Source organism: Danio aesculapii, chromosome 17 (genome assembly GCF_903798145.1).
Source record: "Danio aesculapii chromosome 17, fDanAes4.1, whole genome shotgun sequence".
Classification (NCBI taxonomy): domain Eukaryota; kingdom Metazoa; phylum Chordata; class Actinopteri; order Cypriniformes; family Danionidae; genus Danio; species Danio aesculapii.
In genome coordinates this window covers 24,521,458-24,539,989 of record NC_079451.1, presented here as the reverse complement: position 1 = coordinate 24,539,989, position 18,532 = coordinate 24,521,458, and the positions used below count along the sequence as shown (strand labels likewise).

Genomic DNA, 18,532 nt, shown 5'->3' with positions numbered 1-18,532 from the left:
TTGTTAAACTATTAAACTTTTTTTTTTAACTTTTCAACTTGCCTGTGCTCTGAATTCTGCACACTACATTGTTGAGCTTTTTTGTGTATGTTTTGCGATTTATACGTTTTATTTTATTATTTTTTTGTTATATTTTATTATTTTATGTTTATTGCTAACATTAACCTGAGTACAATCATACAATATTTCATGTTACATTTGGATTTCAGTATGTGCCCCCTAAATGACATACAATTTATATACATGATTGCCAAGTGCACTAGCTATACATAGTAATAAATTTTTTGATAAATGAAAAAACAAATTGCATAAAAATCAAAAGAAAATAATAATCATAATAAATGTAAAATACTATTTACATCCAGGGCGAGAACATGTGTTCTAATATAATTCCTTCCAGAATATTCTCAAATATCTTAATTATACACATAGGTATTACACAGAATATTCACATTTATAACTATATACACTACCGGTCAAAAGTTTGGGGTCAGTTTTTTTTCATGTTTTTTTAAAGAAAATGATTCTGTTCATCAAGGCAGCATTTATTAAATATAAAACAAATTGTTAAATATGTATTACATTTTTTAATAACTACTTATTGTATGTAGTTTCAAATAAAATTATTACTGAAATTATTATAGCATTAAATTATTACAGTCATTAATGCTTTTATTACTGTTACCATTAATGATATAATAATAACAACAACAACAACTATTATTATTATTAATAATAATAATAATAATAGTGATTTCTGAAGGAACATGTGACTGTGAAGACTGGAGTAATGAAGCTGAAAATTCACCTTTAAAATCACTAGAATAAATGATTAAATTAAACTATAAACTACTTTTGACGTTTTTTTATTGTGCAATAACATTTCACTATTTTACAATTTGTACTGTCATTTTTTTAAATAAATGCAGCCTTGGTGACCAGGAGAAGCTTCTTTTAAAACATTTAAAAATCCTGTTGACCCCAATCTTTTGACCAGTAGTGTACATATACACACGTTAGCATATTTATAACCATATACAGTTGAAGTCAGAATTATTTGCCCCCCTGTTTATTTTTTCCCCAATTTTTGTTTAACACATTTTTAAACATAATAGTTTGAATAACTCATTTCTAATAACTGATTTATCTTATCTGTGCCATGATGACGGTAAATAATATATTACTAAATATTTTTTAAGACACTTATATACAGCTTAAAGTGACATTTAAAGGCTTAACTAGGTTAATTAGGTTAACTAGGCATGTTAGGGTAATCAGGCAAGTTATTGTATAATGATGGTTTGTTCTGTTGACAATCGAAAAAATATATATAGCTTAAAGGGGCTAATAATTTTGACTTTAAATGGTTTATAAAAAAATTATAAACTGCTTTTATTCTAGCCGAAATAAAACAAATAAGACTTTCTCCAGAAGAAAAAATATCATCAGATATACTGTGAGAATTTCCCTGCTCTGTTAAACATCATTTGGGAAATATTTTAAAAAAGGGAAAAAAGGGGGCTAATAATTCTAATTCTAAGGGGGCTAATAATTCTGACTTTTACTGTACATATACATACATACATGCATACATACGTTATCATATTTATAACCATATACATATGCACACATTAGTGTGTATTCATATTTCAGTTGAGCATCTTCTATTTATTTATAGCAACAAAATCTATTTATACATTTTAAATGATTTGATATATTTTTGGTTTTAAGAAGAATTACATTTTTTGTTCAATTACTGCAACTTATTTCCAGTTTCAATGGGTAATTGTGTGAAATTATCATGATTTCAACAATAATCAAAAAATAGTCATTGCTTTTTTTCATAGTCAAGCTACTTGTAAACCTTCAAAGAAATCCCCAAAATAAAATTAATAATCTTTAAACCACTGTTAATAGGGGCACTTTAAACAAAAGCACACTATAGAGGATTCTGGGTTATATTTAATTAACGCAAGCTAGAAGCTAATTACTCGCATGTTAATGAGTCCTGACCTAAAGTGTCATTGTGTTTTTATTACTGTAGTTCTTACATCTCAAAGCGGCTCCTGTGTTCAAGGTATGAAGCTCATCTCATCTCTCAAAGACCCAACACCTGATCGGATTCCCAGATTTCCAGACTAGAGTGACCCCTGGGGACTTCGTACTACTCCTACATCAACCAAACCTGTATGAATTCACCATCTTCCAGCCATCACTTAGGGAACAGAAGCCACATGAATCCTCTTCTGCTCCTCATCGTGTATTAAAGTCATCAAACGTGACAAGGGAGAGGCACAGACATGTGACTGTCTTGATGTTGGGAGGATGTGAAAGGGCCTCGGGTTCTGGTAGATGTTCAAACCTTGAGTTATTTTCATAAGGAGCAAGTTACAGCTCGTTGGTTTTCAGTTCGTTTGACAATCTCTCACTTTTGTTTTGTTTTTGGTCTACGGTGTTTAATTCAGGAATTCGTCAGGATTATCACACACAAATGATATTTGTTGATCATCCAGACACGTATTTTTCCCTTGTGTCGTAGGAACCCATAGAATCAACTACATTCTAGAAGTTTATGTTAAGCCAAATGTCGACAGTATAGATTGATGTACATACGCCCAATTTTTCATCCTTAAAGCGCCTTGTGTTGAGTTTGATCTCATTTGTAATTTGCTCCTTGTATTTGATCATGTCTACTAGTTTTTCTTCATCTTTTCATTAACTGGATTGAATGCTCCCACAACCAGCATAGCAAACGGGCCGCCAACACTTTACCAAAACTTTGCAAATGTGTTTGCATGATGACCCTTCCCTGTCTCAGTATCTCCGAAGGGATGCTTACTTTGGATTCCGAACTGCTGGAGAATAATACGATCATGTTAAGCTCATCCGGATGTGACCTCATCCATCTAGGTAGCTTAACCCAAATGCTGGACGTTTTATGGAGGATATCTAGAGCGGACTCCTCACAGCCGCTCTGACTCTAATCGCAATCTTTGCACAGAAAGACAATGATCCAAACACTCGGTGTGTCACAGGAAACCAGCGTCTGGGATTCTGCTGGTATGATAAAACCCCTAGATGGGTCATGTTTTCATGTTATTTCAGCCGTAGAGCTTGAGCCTTGAGGGTGGCTAGCATGACACCACACAGGATCCCGAATGCTTGAGTTAGGAATGCTTGTGCCCGGATAGATGGCTTCACCATAAAAAACATTGTAATGTTGGACACTTGGTTCTCATGCGTTTAGTACTTGTTAAAGTGTTAATGAATAGAGCTGCTGCAGTTCAAATGTACTGTTTCTATTAGGTTTTAAACTCTAGTTTCACATTCAGGCTCAGATTTTGTCCTTGGACATTACTCAACAGTGTCTGTGTGCATTAATATCGCTCTTATCCAATACCATGTCACAGTTGATGACGAGGTAGGGTCCATTATCTCTGGAGGAACTCAACCTCCAATGCCACTGGAATGTGGGATGTTTTATTTGATCCGTTTTTGTTTGAATCGAATGCTGTATTTGTGTCATGTTGTTATAGAGTTCGATGTTCAGGTGGACTGTTCTCTGTCATTGCAACGTCTCGCTTATTACACCTAGAAAAAGATCCATGCCACATGATCATGCTTAGCTTTGGTTTCCTACGCTTCTGTGTAGACATTCATCCATCTGCCATGGGCTGGATGGAGTCTTTGAAACTTTGCCTATCAATTAATCCATTTTAAGTGATTCTAATCTATTTGTAATTGCACTTAAATCATTAAAACACACTTCAAAAGTAAGAAAACAGACTATATCTTTCAGGAAACAATTGCGATTTGGATTATGCGACAGAAATGGAGATGATGTGGCTTATCAGAAATAAAAAAGTATTTCTTTACAAAACATCATTGACATCCAACTTAAAACAGCCTTCATGTAGAAGCGAGTGAGCCACAATTTGACTTCGCAGATTTGCTTTGTTCTGCATGGTAAAAACAAATGTGCGTCTATAGAAATGTATATCCCAGACTTCACCTCGACTTCCCGTTCAGGGGTCTCCTTCTGAAGCAAACATGCTGTCTTCTGTATGTCTTGCCCTGCTTTCCCAGAATACCCTAGTGCCCTGAGCTGCTGTAATCCAAGCTGCCGGTCCCTAAAGCCATTTTATTGGCTGGCTAAAGCAGTGGCAGCGTGCCTGATATACGGCCCCCAGGCTGGTTGCAGGTTAAAGGTCATCGCTGCATTTGATGGGCTCAGAACTTCTGAGGGAGGAAGTGGGAGCAGCTGGCAGCACAAGAGGAAGCAGAGTGGGTGAGCGGCCAATGGGTGGTGTGCAATTCACGGAGATGGAGCCTGTGTGTGGTACCAAGAGGGTCAGCCAGGACCTTACTTCCGTAAATAGAGCTCAGCATTATGAATTGTAAAACCCTCTCTAAAAAAATTCAACCCACTCAAAGCTTGCAAACGCCATCCTACCACTGCTGCATGACCCAGATGGATGTGATGATATAGAGCAAGTCTGGACTGGAAATACCAGCAGACTCTACATCTCCTCTCCCAACCCCCCGGCCAGGCAAACATCTCTCGGCTGCTCTGTTGCTTCAACCGCAGCTGTCGGAAACCCTAGTTTTTATGTGCTCACAAGACAGTCCAGAGTTTGTGAAGGAGTCTTCTTAAAGAGGCCGACTGAAACCGCATTTCGCATGGAATTCTTCCTCGTTTCTCAAGCCTATTTACTAACGTGTCAGTGTGCCGTTCGCCCTCAGAAGTCATCCAACACATGTCTCTGATTTTCATTCCTCCGCTTCTGTCTTTAGCTCTCGGTGGAAATAATCGCCGTGATATTCGGTTACACATCTGAGAATGGATCAAAGGTTATGTAGTTTCACTTATTGTTCATTTAAAAGATCCGATGAAAATGCATCTACATCAAGGTTTCCCCCTGTCTACTTTAGTGTGCATTTCAGGTAGACCAACTTAACCTAGCTATGATGCCAGTCGGTTAGCATTACTACCAGCTGGTGTTGACTCGGAATGGTTTTTAATCATTTTTAGTGACGATTTTCTAAGCCTTACAGAGGAAAGAAGTTGTAATTATTTTATAAAAGTCATTTCTAAGCAATAAAGTAATATTGAATGTACAGAAAAGAGCTATTTGAAGGCTTTGCTGAGTTATGCCTGCACTGTGAGCCGGCATTGACCCTAAAGGCCAAAAATAGGTCACGTGTAATGAAATAACACACTTCAGAATCTGCACTTAACCAGCACTTAACTTAAATCACTCTTTTACCCTTTTCCTCAACATTTATGGATTTGATTTTCTAAAAAGCCCCCTTTGTATTGTTTTGCCCCCTGTTAAGTGAATGTACAGCCATCAAAGATGTGTATATATATTTGTGTGTGTGTGTGTGTGTATGTGTGTTTGTGCAATGGCCAGAATGACAGAATAAGTTGAGAAGTAGACTGTCCACATTATTTGTATAGACTGCGAGGTGTTTTAATTTAGTTTGTGTCATTATTCTTTCTTTTTTTCTTTTCTGTAAGGCCAAGTGTGCTCTGTCTGTTTTATTTGACACATAATGTGCCAAAAATCATTCCAGTGTATTTTTGTAGTTTACAAAGAAACAAATGGCTTCTTAAAAGCCTTATTGAAATTGAAAGGGTAAATATTTCTGTTGTCAAGCTTTTCCTTTATTTTTTGCCTTTTTTTCAAACTACAATCGGTTAGATTTTATTTAAAAGTATTTTGTAATTTTGTAAAGTGGGCCATGTTTAAGATCTGTTAAGATTTTGTTCCCTTTTTTGTTTACTGTGTAGATGTGTACCTTATTGGGCTCCTGGAGAGTGTGTTTTTCTTTCTTTTTTGATTTATTATTGTCAATCTTTTGTTTATTCATCATTTGTATGAATTATTAAAGGTAGTAGACTCAGTTAAAGTAGTGAATCACCAACTTTTCAAACATTAACTATGCTTTTTTTCTTTCAGACTAAGGGAAATGTTTAGGTGACGTTTTTGTTTCTTTCTTTTTAATGCATACATTGAGCCAGGGGCTCAGTATGGTTCAGTTCTGTACTGTTCTCATCTTTTATTAACCGCTCAGACTGTGGGTTCCCCTTCTGTTCATTCAGGGTTCATTCATCTCCTGTGCCGTATTAAAAGCGCTGCCAAAGACAGATTTCAGGCCTTAAATACACAGGCACAAACATGCTGTAACACACACTAACTGAATTGAAATTCACTGATACTTGCTTGCATATCTCTCCAAACACACTCCACATATAACTACAGGCCTGCGTGGTTCAAGAAGGGAGACAGAAGCTGAGAGCATAATTGTGGTGTTTCTCTGATATAGCAGTGTTTGTAAATGGCTATAGAGTGAACCTGCGGTGAGGACACAGGTGAACGTGCTCATTGTATTCAGCCTTTCAGTGTCAGCAATAACACACGCACACACTCTCTGTATTTCAGTCTTACACCTTTGTACTGTAATATTTGCGCATGTTTCAGCTTAATGTTTCAGCACTGTGCATGGAGCTAGACATCTCTTTAGGCTGAACTGCAGGCTATATGTATTCCAGCTAATATAATAAAAGCAATTTGTTTGTAACTGGTTTGGTTTTGTGTGTTTATTAATTGTTTTTTTTATTTATTTATTTATTAACCAGTCATCGAGACTGAATGTAGTGATGATGGCATGCATGTTCAAGAACTAAAAAGTTGTTTGTCTATCACACCCATTCAGTTTACTCTGCCAAGGCACATTCTGTGTGTAATACCAGATAGATATAAAGGCAACGCTATATTCTAGTCAAGAAAGTAAATATTAGGTGTCTGCCTGAAAATTTGTGGTTAGGCAATACAGGACAAGATGCCCTTTCTTATTTCCTCCAATTTATTTACTTTAATTAATTGAGTTCCTTGCCATTTCTTTGTAATTATATTTTACATTTTTCATTATTTAATGTGGAATGATCAACAGTGAATATATATATTGTTTATAACACAGAATAATCATTAAAGAGCCCCTATTATGGGTTTTTGAAAATAACTTTCCATGCATTGTGTAACACAGCTCTAAGTCAGTGAAAGCCTCCAGCTGAGGTTTAAATCTGAAAGTGCACTGTGTTAAACTATTTATTCTTTAACAAAATAGTCTGAATCGTGTTTGGTTTGGATCTTTTGCCTGAATGTGTTGACGTCGATACGGTACATCATCAAATATGTAGTACCGCATGTGGTATGTAAATGCGCCTTTCCCTTCAGCAGAGCGCGGGGGATCACAGGACCAGGGTCGTAGCGGACATTTTAAAAGTGGGGGGACAGCTGTATGAGATCATACATTCATATAATTATTAATCACCAGTTTCTAAATCTCTAAAAGTGAGGGGGACTCTGCAGTTCTCATGTTATATCAGGTAAGCTCACGCTATGCTGAATCATACACATTACTTGTTTTTGATTGCAGAAATGATTTCAGCAATAACCGTTACATATGGTTAATTAAACTGCGGACACTGAATGCTAAGAATGAAACGTGAAAGTGTAAGTTATTAAGGTAAACTTGGTTTTATTATTCACACATTCATTCAGTGACAACTTTTGACACACTCCCTATATTATTTACCATGACACTTTGAATATTCAGTCTGAAATAACCTGCAAGTGTGACTTGAAAACAACATTAACACTGTTGATTTGACTGTAAACAATGTTGTAATTTGATAGTCATTGGCTGCTAATATGATTTTGCTATTTAGAGTTTGCAAATAATACTTTTATGAAATTATATTATTAAGGAAAAAGTCTGAATGTGTGAATAAATAACCACCTTTACCTCTGTAAGTTCACATACCCTGCCGTACAGGTGCAGTTCTCCGTCAGAATGCAGTCATGTGTGTTGGTGATTAATTACCCTGCCAACTCCGTCTTCTTTCTTTGTCTTTGGCTAAGCAGAACCTCGGTTTTTAGCTCTACATAGTGTTGAATCTGGTCATCCTGGAGCATTATTTCTTGCATTCATATGGACCAGTTTCTTCTTCCTCCGGATCATAACATGTAAGTGTAATTAAAGTTGTTGCCTCGTTTTCTGTAGTTTGCCAAATATGTGTTTAATTGTGTGTTGTAACTTGTAATCACGTATCTAGTACAGACCAGTGCTTGTACTATATCTCTCAGGTTAAATCTGTATGGGCTATTCTCATATTGCGTCCAAAACCACGTTGAAACGTAATGTTTGCTTCTTCCTTTAGCTATTTAAATGCTTTTCTGAACTCGCGATCCTCTGCTGTTTGCTTTGCTTCGGCCACCATCAGCTGTTCCTCACGCGCAGTGCGGTCATTTTTCAAAATAGTTCAACTTTTGACACTGTGTAGATTACCACTGAATGTGTGTCTTTGGTATTACTTAAGATTAGGGGGGTTAAGAGGAGAGTAATATGCATTGAATTCTGTGCTCTCTCATACACTGTGCTCTGAGCATTTCTTTCCATCTAGCGCTGAATCAGTCGACAAATCACAACAGACTGTGTCATCGGACCAATCAGCGCAGATTAGCATCACGAAAAGAAGTGGTTTGGGAACAAATGAATCGCTGAATGAAAATGTGTTATTTGGTTTTATTGATACAGACAATAATACTAAGAAAGCGTTCTACTTCATCAATCTTACTTGCTAAATATCACATTGATAAATGCAAATTCTGCAATAATAAACCACTTTTTAAGGTATTCATAAAAAATTGAAACAATACTTTGAAACACTAGCTGGTTCAGGAAACACTAAGGCTAGGAAAACATTTTCTTGTCATGCCCTATTTAAAATCCCCCGGTAACATCAGTACTTCATTTTGAATTACTTACACTCTTAATATTGTATTTTTATTTTTAAGCTTTACTTTATATGTAATTCTTGTTTAACTTACTGTATTTTTTTCTTAACTGTTTTATCCCCCTGGCATCCTCTGTGTTCGATCAAAATGTTTCATTATGCTGTAATCATTTACTGTTCAATAAAAAAAAAAAATAATAAATTGCTGAACAAATCATATGGGAGTCGTTGGGATAGTTAGGTAAAAGTAAATGTATATTATAAGACAATGAAAGAGTTTTTGACCTTGCAGGCGTATCAGTTGTTGAAGACCCCCAAAACCAAAATATGATCTTTATAATGCAAAATAGGGCTCTTTAAAAGAATAGTTCATTCAAAAAAGTAAAAAAAGAAATGCTCACCCTCAAATGGTTCCAAACCTTTATGAGTTTCTTTCTTTTGTTGAACAGAAAATAAGATATTTTAAAGAAAGCTGGAAATCTGAAACAATTGATTTTCATAGCAGGAAAACAAATACAATGGAATTCATTGGTTATCATCTTTTATGTTCAACAGAAGAAAGAAAACTAATACAAGGGTGAGTAAATGATGACAGAATTTCCTTTCTGGGTAAACAATCCCTTAAATGAACCTCAGATGTTCCTTAATAATCATCCATCATAGTCTGCTAAGAAAAAGAACTACAGAGTTTACCTTACAAGTATATTGTAAATACTTTTATTTTCATACAAAATTCTATGCTGTTTCCACATAATGTGCTGTGTCTCTTCTTGTACAATTGTGGACACCCATAAAAGTATTGAATGATTTCTAAAACCTGCTGTTATTGGGCTGGGCATGAATGGGCCTTTAGTGTTTTTCTGAAGAATGTTTTACAGCGACCTGACGCTTGAACTTCCTTTTAAGTGATCAGTACATAGTAAATGTATGGACTGTGTTTTATGGCCTGGCACTGATAAGTATTGGCATGGACGTTTAAACAAGAGATAACTACAACTATCTAGATAGTAAAGTGCTACAAATCAAGATAAATATGACAGAATACTGCAGAGAACTCTATAACTCTGAGAGTTCAATAAGCATCAGAATGCACTGTTTGTCCAAGTCTTTGAAGAGGCTCTTAAAACCTTAATCTTGTTCTGAGACCGAAATTGTATGAATCGTCAGCCTAAGAGGACAGGAATTTGAAAGACATTCAAATTTCAATAAACTGGATGAGAAAGGTCTAGACTGTAAAATCAATCTTGTTCCTGCCTTTTCTTCCCATCTAGAACATTCATCAGCATTTGTAAAGATTTTTTTTTTAATTAAAAGCATTAACATAAAACTGAGTAAGTGTTTTTAAGTCATTATTAGACATACCATTTGTGTATTGGCTATTATAAGAGGGTACGCCTTGTATCCTTTTTGACTTCAGAGGGATGTTGCACAAATCAAGAGATTAAGCTGGGATTTTCAAGCTATCCTGGCTGAATTTAGCCTTGATGCGGTTGCATGAAAACAGGCTAAATTAAACTTACTATACAGTATTTTGTTCTTTGTAGAGCAGGCTAACAAAAGGGCTAAGATAAATAGTGATTCATCTGTTCGTTCTGCTGTCAGTGCTGCTAGAAATAACCATTGGAATTATAATATGTTATAATATGTACATGTTCTAATATATTAGCAATAATTGTAAGTCAGTTTATATGGTGTCATATATATATATATATATATATATATATATACACACACACATACACAGTTGAAGTCAGAATTATTAGCCCCCCTTTGAATTTTTTTTCTTTTTTGAATATTTCCTAAATTATGTTTAACAGAGCCAGGAAATTTTCACAGTATGTCTGATAATATTTTTTCTTCTGGAGAAAGTCTTATTTGTTTTATTTTGGCTAAAATAAAAGCAGTTGTTAATTTTTTTAAAACTGTTTTAGGTACAAAATTATTAGCCACTTTAAGCAAAAATCTTTTTGATTGTCTACAGAACAAACCATCGTTATAAAATAACTTGCCTAATTACCCTAACCTGCCTAGTTATCCTAATTAACCTAGTTAAGCATTTAAATGTCAGTTTATGCTGTATTGAAGTGTCTTGAAAAAGATCTAGTAAAATTTTATGTACTGCCATCATGGCAAAGATAAAATAAATTAGTTATTAGAGATGAGTTATTAAAACTATTATGTTCAGAAATGTGTTGAAAAAAAATCTCTCCATTTAACAGACATTGGGGAAAAAATTAAACAGGGTGGCAAATAATTCAGGGGGGATAATAATTCTGACTTCAACTGTGTGTATATATATATATATATAAACAACAGTTCTGTCTGGTTCTTGAATCAGATTGGCTCATAGCTGTGCGATATCCTGCAAATAATACAATAATACTCGTATAGCTCCTTCATTCTTGTGTATTACTTCGCTCACATACAGCGACAAGCAGAGGACACTCTACAGTTTGACAGATATTGCTGTTGTTGGACAACATAATGTACTTTTAAGGCTTTTTTAGTCAAGAATGTAGTTGTTTAGATTGCAACGATGCAGTTTATTTATAAGGATAGTGCCTATTTTAAAATATTTATCATTTCTGAGATTCAGCGTAACGGCCACCATCAACCAGTCTGAGCAGACCACAGAAAGTGCATTTTCTCAATGTAAGTTTCAAACTACAGCTGAACAAATCCTTATAAATCAGGTAAGTGACATTCTGAGTCGATCTCTCTTATTTGTATTTTGTATTGCTGTATTTATACTACAGGAACTGGTAGTGTTTGCTTTGCTTTGGCTTTTTCTGGGTTAATTATAGTGATATCCTGATTGCAACAGAGAAATCCTGGGAAATCTCTGTAGATTGATATCATCTCATGCCGTTCAGCCTTATAATCTTTAAATGTGAGAAAAAATCACCTGTTTTGTCATCACTTTAGACATGCTAGAGAATCATTTAATACTAGCTCTAAAGTGACGTTTGTGAAGTAGCAATGGTTTCTGCTGTTCTGGTGGTCAGCTGCAGATGTGAAGGAATGGTGGAAGAAAGTAGTTCCTTGTTAAAAAAAAAAAAAAAAAAAGGGGGTTTGGGACTCTCTGTGTTTGATTTTCTTTTTTTTTTTATACACGATTATGCTGTCAAACTGTTGTATAAACGCAATATCACACGAGCAGCAATGCGATATGGCTGTATATCGACACTGGTGGGGGGCCAATAATATCCAGCTGCAGGCCCGCAGAACCACACACGTTTTAGGCACACACAATCTGGCACACACAATCTAGGCAAACCATATATGGTTACGACGGATGTTAATGGTATTAACGTCTTCTTGGACATCATCGATATATTTTGATATATGTGGTTAATAAATATTGTACACAATAAACAATAGTGTTTACTTTATTTTATTTCACAAATATTGCGATCGAGACGGGCGATTAGGAATATTATTCAATATAATAGACGGAACAGTTTTCTGTCAGTCATCACGGATGATCAGTCATCATTGTCTGACAGAGTCGATATAGCAGATTGTTTGCTGGCCTTGCTGAAAGATCTAAATTGGACAGGTTTAATTTATATAATGGATTCATTTATAATGAAAGAAATAATAGCAAGTTAATATAGGCAATAATCTTTATATGTAATAAAAATATTTTACATGTAATAAATGTATAACACTATATTAATATTTTACTCAAGCGATTTAATAGTGTGTATTTGCTTAATTTTCTAATAACCTTTTAATTAATGATTTCCCACATTAAATACTGTAGTAATTTATAGTAAGCAATATATTGTTTTTAAACAAAAATTTTGCAATAGAAACAAATTAACTATTAATAATTAATTTTAAAATAATAATAATAAGTAAATATATATATATATATATATATATATATATATATATATATATATATATATATATATATATATATATATATATATATATATATATATATATATATCTAACAGCTGTGACAGTTCAGTAAAAGATAGTTTATAATCAGATAATCAGTTAAGATAATCAGTTTATAGCTATATTATATATTGTTTATGATTAACTATAGTAATTAATTTTAATGTGACACATTATTGTTTGCTTTTTATATTTTACAACAAAAACGATCTTAACCAAGTATGATAATATTAAGATCCTGAATTAGTTTATTACACTTAATCCTACAATTAGACGGTCTATTATGCTTTCTTTGTGTATGTGGACACATGAATAAAGTCATAAGTGTCTTTAACCAATTATTTTTATTTACATAATTTGAGTTCAGAAACTGCAGAGATGGTAAAATGATCGTTACGATATAATAATAATGACTGAAATGGGAAACCATATTGGTGAAATTCAATATGTGGCGATAATGCTACTAAGGAGTTAGTTAGTTCCCATATATGGTTTGCCTAAATCGTGTGTGCTAGATTTTGTGTGCCTGAAACGTGTGTGGTTCTGCGGTTCTGCAGCTGGATATATCTCGTGGGGGGTACTAAGGCACTTGGTCTGCGACCTTGAGCCAACGCCCACCTCCCACCAGTGCCGATATACAGCCATATTGCACTGCTACTCGTGTGATATTGCTCTGAATTAAGATTCCAATTTCTGTTTAATGGACAGATTAGTTTTAATAAGCATTTTCTAATAACCGATTTTTTTATCTTTGTCTTGACAGTACATAATATTTTACTGGATATTTTTCAAGATACTAATTTGCAGCTTAAAGTGCAACCTTAACTGGGTTAATTAGGTTAGTTAGGCAGGTTAGGGTAAAACATTAGGCAATTCATTGTATAATGATGGCTTGTTCTGTAGACTATCGAAATAAAATCCTAAGGGGGCTAATAATATCCACCTTAAAAATTTTTGGGAAAAAATAATAAAAACTGCTTTTATTCTAGCCGAAATAAAACAAATTAGACTCTCCAGAAAACAAAAAAATATATAGGAAATACTGTAAAACATTCCTATTAAACATCTTTAGGGAAATACTTGAAAATGAAACAAAATTCACTGGATGGCAAATAATTTTGACTTTTTTTTATTCATTATTTTATTTATTTATTTTTATTTATTTATTTATTATTTTTTGCCAAAACACATTGATCCACTTCATAAGACATGCGTTAACCCCTATGATGGTGTAAGGGTTAGTTTTATAACAGATGTGATTTTGGAAGTTAAAAATATGTCACTAACACCATCACATGGCATGGAAGAGCCTAGATAAAATGTAAATCTACTCTGACTGTATCCGTCTGAAAGTCATATACACCGGCTTGAGTGGGAACAAATTATGGAGCAATTTTCATTTTTTGGGAGAACTACTCCTTTAAAAAGCAGTGGAACAGAAGGGCCTAATAAGTTGGCCGGTGAGTGTGTATTTCATTCCACATGAAGTAGACTTCTGCACTTTGAGCAACAGGGTGTGTGGGGGTTTCTGTGTTGAAGGGCACATTGTGAAGAAGTTGTAGTGTGTGGGTGATAAAGTGTAACATCTGACTGTGAACAGGATGAGTCAGGTTTGAGTTTTGACATGCTCATGTACGGCAAAGCCTGTTGCATCAGAAATCACATTCAAACAGAGATACACACTCATAGAAATATTTATCAGAGATCCCTGAGGACATGCAGGTGTCTTTTAAGGAATACTTCAGTGTTACAATATTAGTAGAATTCTCATGGAGATAAAAATCCATTTTTATATTACGCAATTAGATTATGGAGTCTGTCCTGAGGCAATGAAGCGAGTGCATCATTTCCTGCTAGAGACATAGGTTGTGGCTCGAGGAGAGTCAATAAATCTAGAGGAGCTCGTCTTGAATTTTCCTGTAGTTAACAGCTCAACATTAAAGCATCCACAAAATAGCCTAATATCTAATGGACGTGATTTGAGGGCAGTTGGGCTCTGCGGTCAGCGAACCGAATGTACTCACATTATCAAAACCGCTGGACGACTGCAGTATTATGAATTAGAGTATGGTTGTGGCATCGCGGTACAGGCTCCTCAAGGCTCTAATCATGAACCAAACTGCTGGGGCCAATATCAGCTCAGGTCCCTCAGACTCCCACAATGTAGTGTAGCTGCCAGGAGCCACACCACACAAACCGGGGCCAAAGCCAGAGGCCTGGAAGGGTTATAGTAAGAACAGAGAGCAGGAGAGAGAGGCCACCAAAGCCTCTGGGCAGCATGACATGTGGAGATGCTGGATAAAGAAGGAATTAAAAAAAAAGCAGAGCAGGCAGAAAAGGGAAGGAAATGCTCACAGAACAGAATAAAGAGGAACTAACTGGAAATGGAACATATGGGGCTAAGAAACACACCATACAATATGATTTTGGCAATGTCTTTTTGATGTCTCGGTGTTGTGAAGTTTCCCAAATGCCATTGAGACACACAACAATCGGTCATTAATCATTGTATGTAATCACACACACTTATTAAACACAGCAAGAGATGTGATGGAGTGTCGGAACTACTGTTGTTTAGTCTGGACCTCACATAAGAAAGGACCTTACTGAAATATTATGTTTGAAACATATTTATTTTTCACTTTTCTTTTGGTCACAGTGTATGGTGACGCATTGCTGCCACATATAGCTTTTCCACTCACTTATGTCATAACAACAAGAAATTTTCTCGTTAAAAATAATATTTTTCATGTTAATCATTCAAAAAAAAAAAAACCTTTTTATACATGATGTGACCTGGAACAATTAAAGAATCCGGCTTTTTGGCAATATTTGTTTTTACTCAGCTTTAACCACAACAACATATTAAGTGACAAGAGGCACATTCACAGGCTCATTCTTAGCATGCAAACACTATTTCAATTGAAGCCCATTTTTGCCAGGTAAGGGGGGAAATCATGCCTTAAAAAGTTTCAAATTCTGAAATTGAAAATATGAGATAAAATGATGACGTATAATTGTCAGAATAAATGTATATTAGTCTTTCTTTATACCATATTCATGTCATTAATCAGGCTTAACAGCTACATTGAAACTAAACACAAATTAGCAAGCGTGTTTACAATAGCCTATACTGATGAAATATGTTCATAATATATTGGCATTATTCTGTTATTCTGCATTATATACATGTTTCATAAGTTGTGGCCATGATGTGTCAGGCTACTTATAGAAATTTGTATTGCTAGGCCTCTGAAGTGGAATGATGTAATGTATCACCATAATACTGCAGTGAAAGTCCATTTCTATACTTTATACCTTTATTATTCTATAGACTGCTGCAGTAGAGCGCTTTCATGACTCTTCAAATGAGGGTTGTAGGAATTACATTGTTACAGCAATAAATAAACTGTAAAATAGAAATTTCGCTCATCGCCATCACAGATGTTTAGAACAAAATTTGGTTTTAACATGGAAAGATACTTTTTAATGTGTCATGACATTGCAGTGCATGCAGTTAGGACACAGTGTGTCATAGTTTAGACTTTTTTTATCGTAATATCAACCTTTTAGTCATAATTTTGAGGGGTTTTTTTCATCTTGAAACTTTGACTTTTCTAATCATCATTTCCATTAAGTCAGAACTTTGATTATCTCATAATTTCCACTTGCTAAGCCATAATTAAAATTTTTTATATCAAATTTGATTTTATAATTTTAATTAAGTCATAATTCTGATTTAGTTATACATTTTATTAGGTCATAATTTTGATCTCATAATTGTGACGTTTTGTCTTAATTTCAGTCATAAATTTGTCTTTTTAAATCATACTTTTGACAAGTCAAAATTGAATCCTTTTCATAATTTAAATTTTTAAGTTAATTATGTTTGATTGATTTAGTGTCAAAATTTTAACTTATCTCATAATTTTCTTAAACATTTAAATTTCATAAATGGGATTTGCTAGATAATTTTTTTTATCTCATGGTTTCGACTTTATACATCATAATTAGGATTTTTTTTTTAAATCATAATTTCTCAATGTTGACATGTCAAAATTCATACTGTCATAAGTCATTTTTTTATCTTTGTAATTTTGACTATTTCACAACTTTTTTTGTTGTCATAATTTTGATTTATTAAGTTATAAGTTTGATTTAGTATGTCATAGTTTTAATTTTGACTGTAGATCATAATTTAGATTTTTTTGAAAATCTTTTAAAATTATAATTTCAACTTTACACGTAAATTCTACTTTTATCTTGAAATTTCAATAAAGTCATAAATTTGACTTTCATAAATGTAATTTGCCAGGTCATACATTTTAATTTAGGTTTAGATAATTTAATTTTTTAACTTTATCTCGTAAGGTTTTGTCAAAATTCAGACTTCTTTAGTCATCTTTGACTTTTAAAAATCTTTTTAGCCATTATGACTTTTTGTCGTAATGTAATAATATTGACTTTTTATCTCGTAATTTCGACTTTCTAAATCCTGCTTTTGAAAAGTCAAAATTTTTTCTTTAAATCATAATTTTAAATTTGTCTCATAATTTTGACTTTTTAAATCATAATTTTGGTGTCAACTTTGACTTTGACATCAAAACTATGATTTATAAAATCCAAATTATGAGATGTCAAAATCAAATTCTGTCAAATGTCAGTCAAATTGACATAAAAAAATTCATTTATAAAATCAAAATCATGATAGTCGAAACTTTGACAATAAAAATCATAATTTATAAAATCTATAGTGAGATCAAAACTTTTTTAACATTTCACATAATTTTGATTTTATAAATAAAAATTTTGATGTCAATTTCGACTATCTAATTTTATTCTATGATCAAAATTTTGATTTTTAAAAATCAAAATCATGAGATTAAAAACTTCGACCATCTCATAATTTCGATTTTAGAAATAAAAATATTGATGTCATAGTCTAATTTTGACTTTCATAATTTTGATTGTTAGTCAAAATGTAAACTTTTGATATCTCATAATTCATAACGTCAAAAAGTTAGAATTTTGACTTTTCATCTCATAATTTTGACTATGACATTAAAACATGACATTATGAGATTAATAAAAGCAAAATTATGAATCAGTCAAAATTATGTGATAAATTTGGATTCATAAAATTTTAATTTTCTAAAATCAAAACTACAAGGCAGTCAAAATTGACATTAAAATTATGATTTATGAAATCAAATTCATGAGATGAGAATTTCAACTCATCTCATAGTTTTGATATAAATCATAATTTTGTCAGTTTTGACTGACATCAAAATATATTACTTTTGCTTATGAAATAGTTGAAATTGAGATAAAATGTTTTGATTTACAAAGTCAAATTTTTTACTTTTGTTATCTAATAATTTCAAATATAGTCATAATTTTAACAAATCATATTTTAAATTTAATCCTTTTAAAGTTAAAAATTCAACTTTAAACATACATATCTTGAAATCTCTATGTTGTAAAGTTTCAGAAATGTAATTTGCTAGATCATAATTAAATGTATTATTTTGACTAGCCATTTCTTTGTTGTAAAGTCATAATTTTAACTTTTTATCTCCTAATTTTGACTTTCTAAATCAAACTTTCAACAATACCTCAATCATTTAGTACATGTTTTAGTAACTTTTCGGCTTTATGAATCATATTTTTGACAAGTCAATTTCAACTAAGTCTTAATTTTGACTGTCAATGTTGACATCATAATTAAAATTTATTTCGTAATTCAGATTGTCTTAATTTGACAGTACTTACTAAGATTAAAAAGTGCAAATTACAATATAAAGTCTAAATTATAACTTC

The 18,532-nt window shown here is 33.2% G+C and overlaps 1 protein-coding gene across 2 annotated transcripts in view; it reads left to right on the top strand.

Annotated features, from left to right (window-relative positions):
* The window catches only part of luzp1 (leucine zipper protein 1), a 70,084-nt gene extending 65,201 nt beyond the window's left edge, over window positions 1-4,883 (top strand). The window contains exon 4 of one of the 2 annotated variants that reach the window (XM_056477686.1): window positions 2,078-4,883. The gene's annotated coding sequence lies outside the window, so the exon portion shown is untranslated. Of the gene's footprint in view, window positions 1-2,044 lie in introns of both variants that reach the window. The other variant, XM_056477685.1, reaches the window with a different exon arrangement.
* The last annotated feature ends 13,649 nt before the right edge of the window (window positions 4,884-18,532 follow it).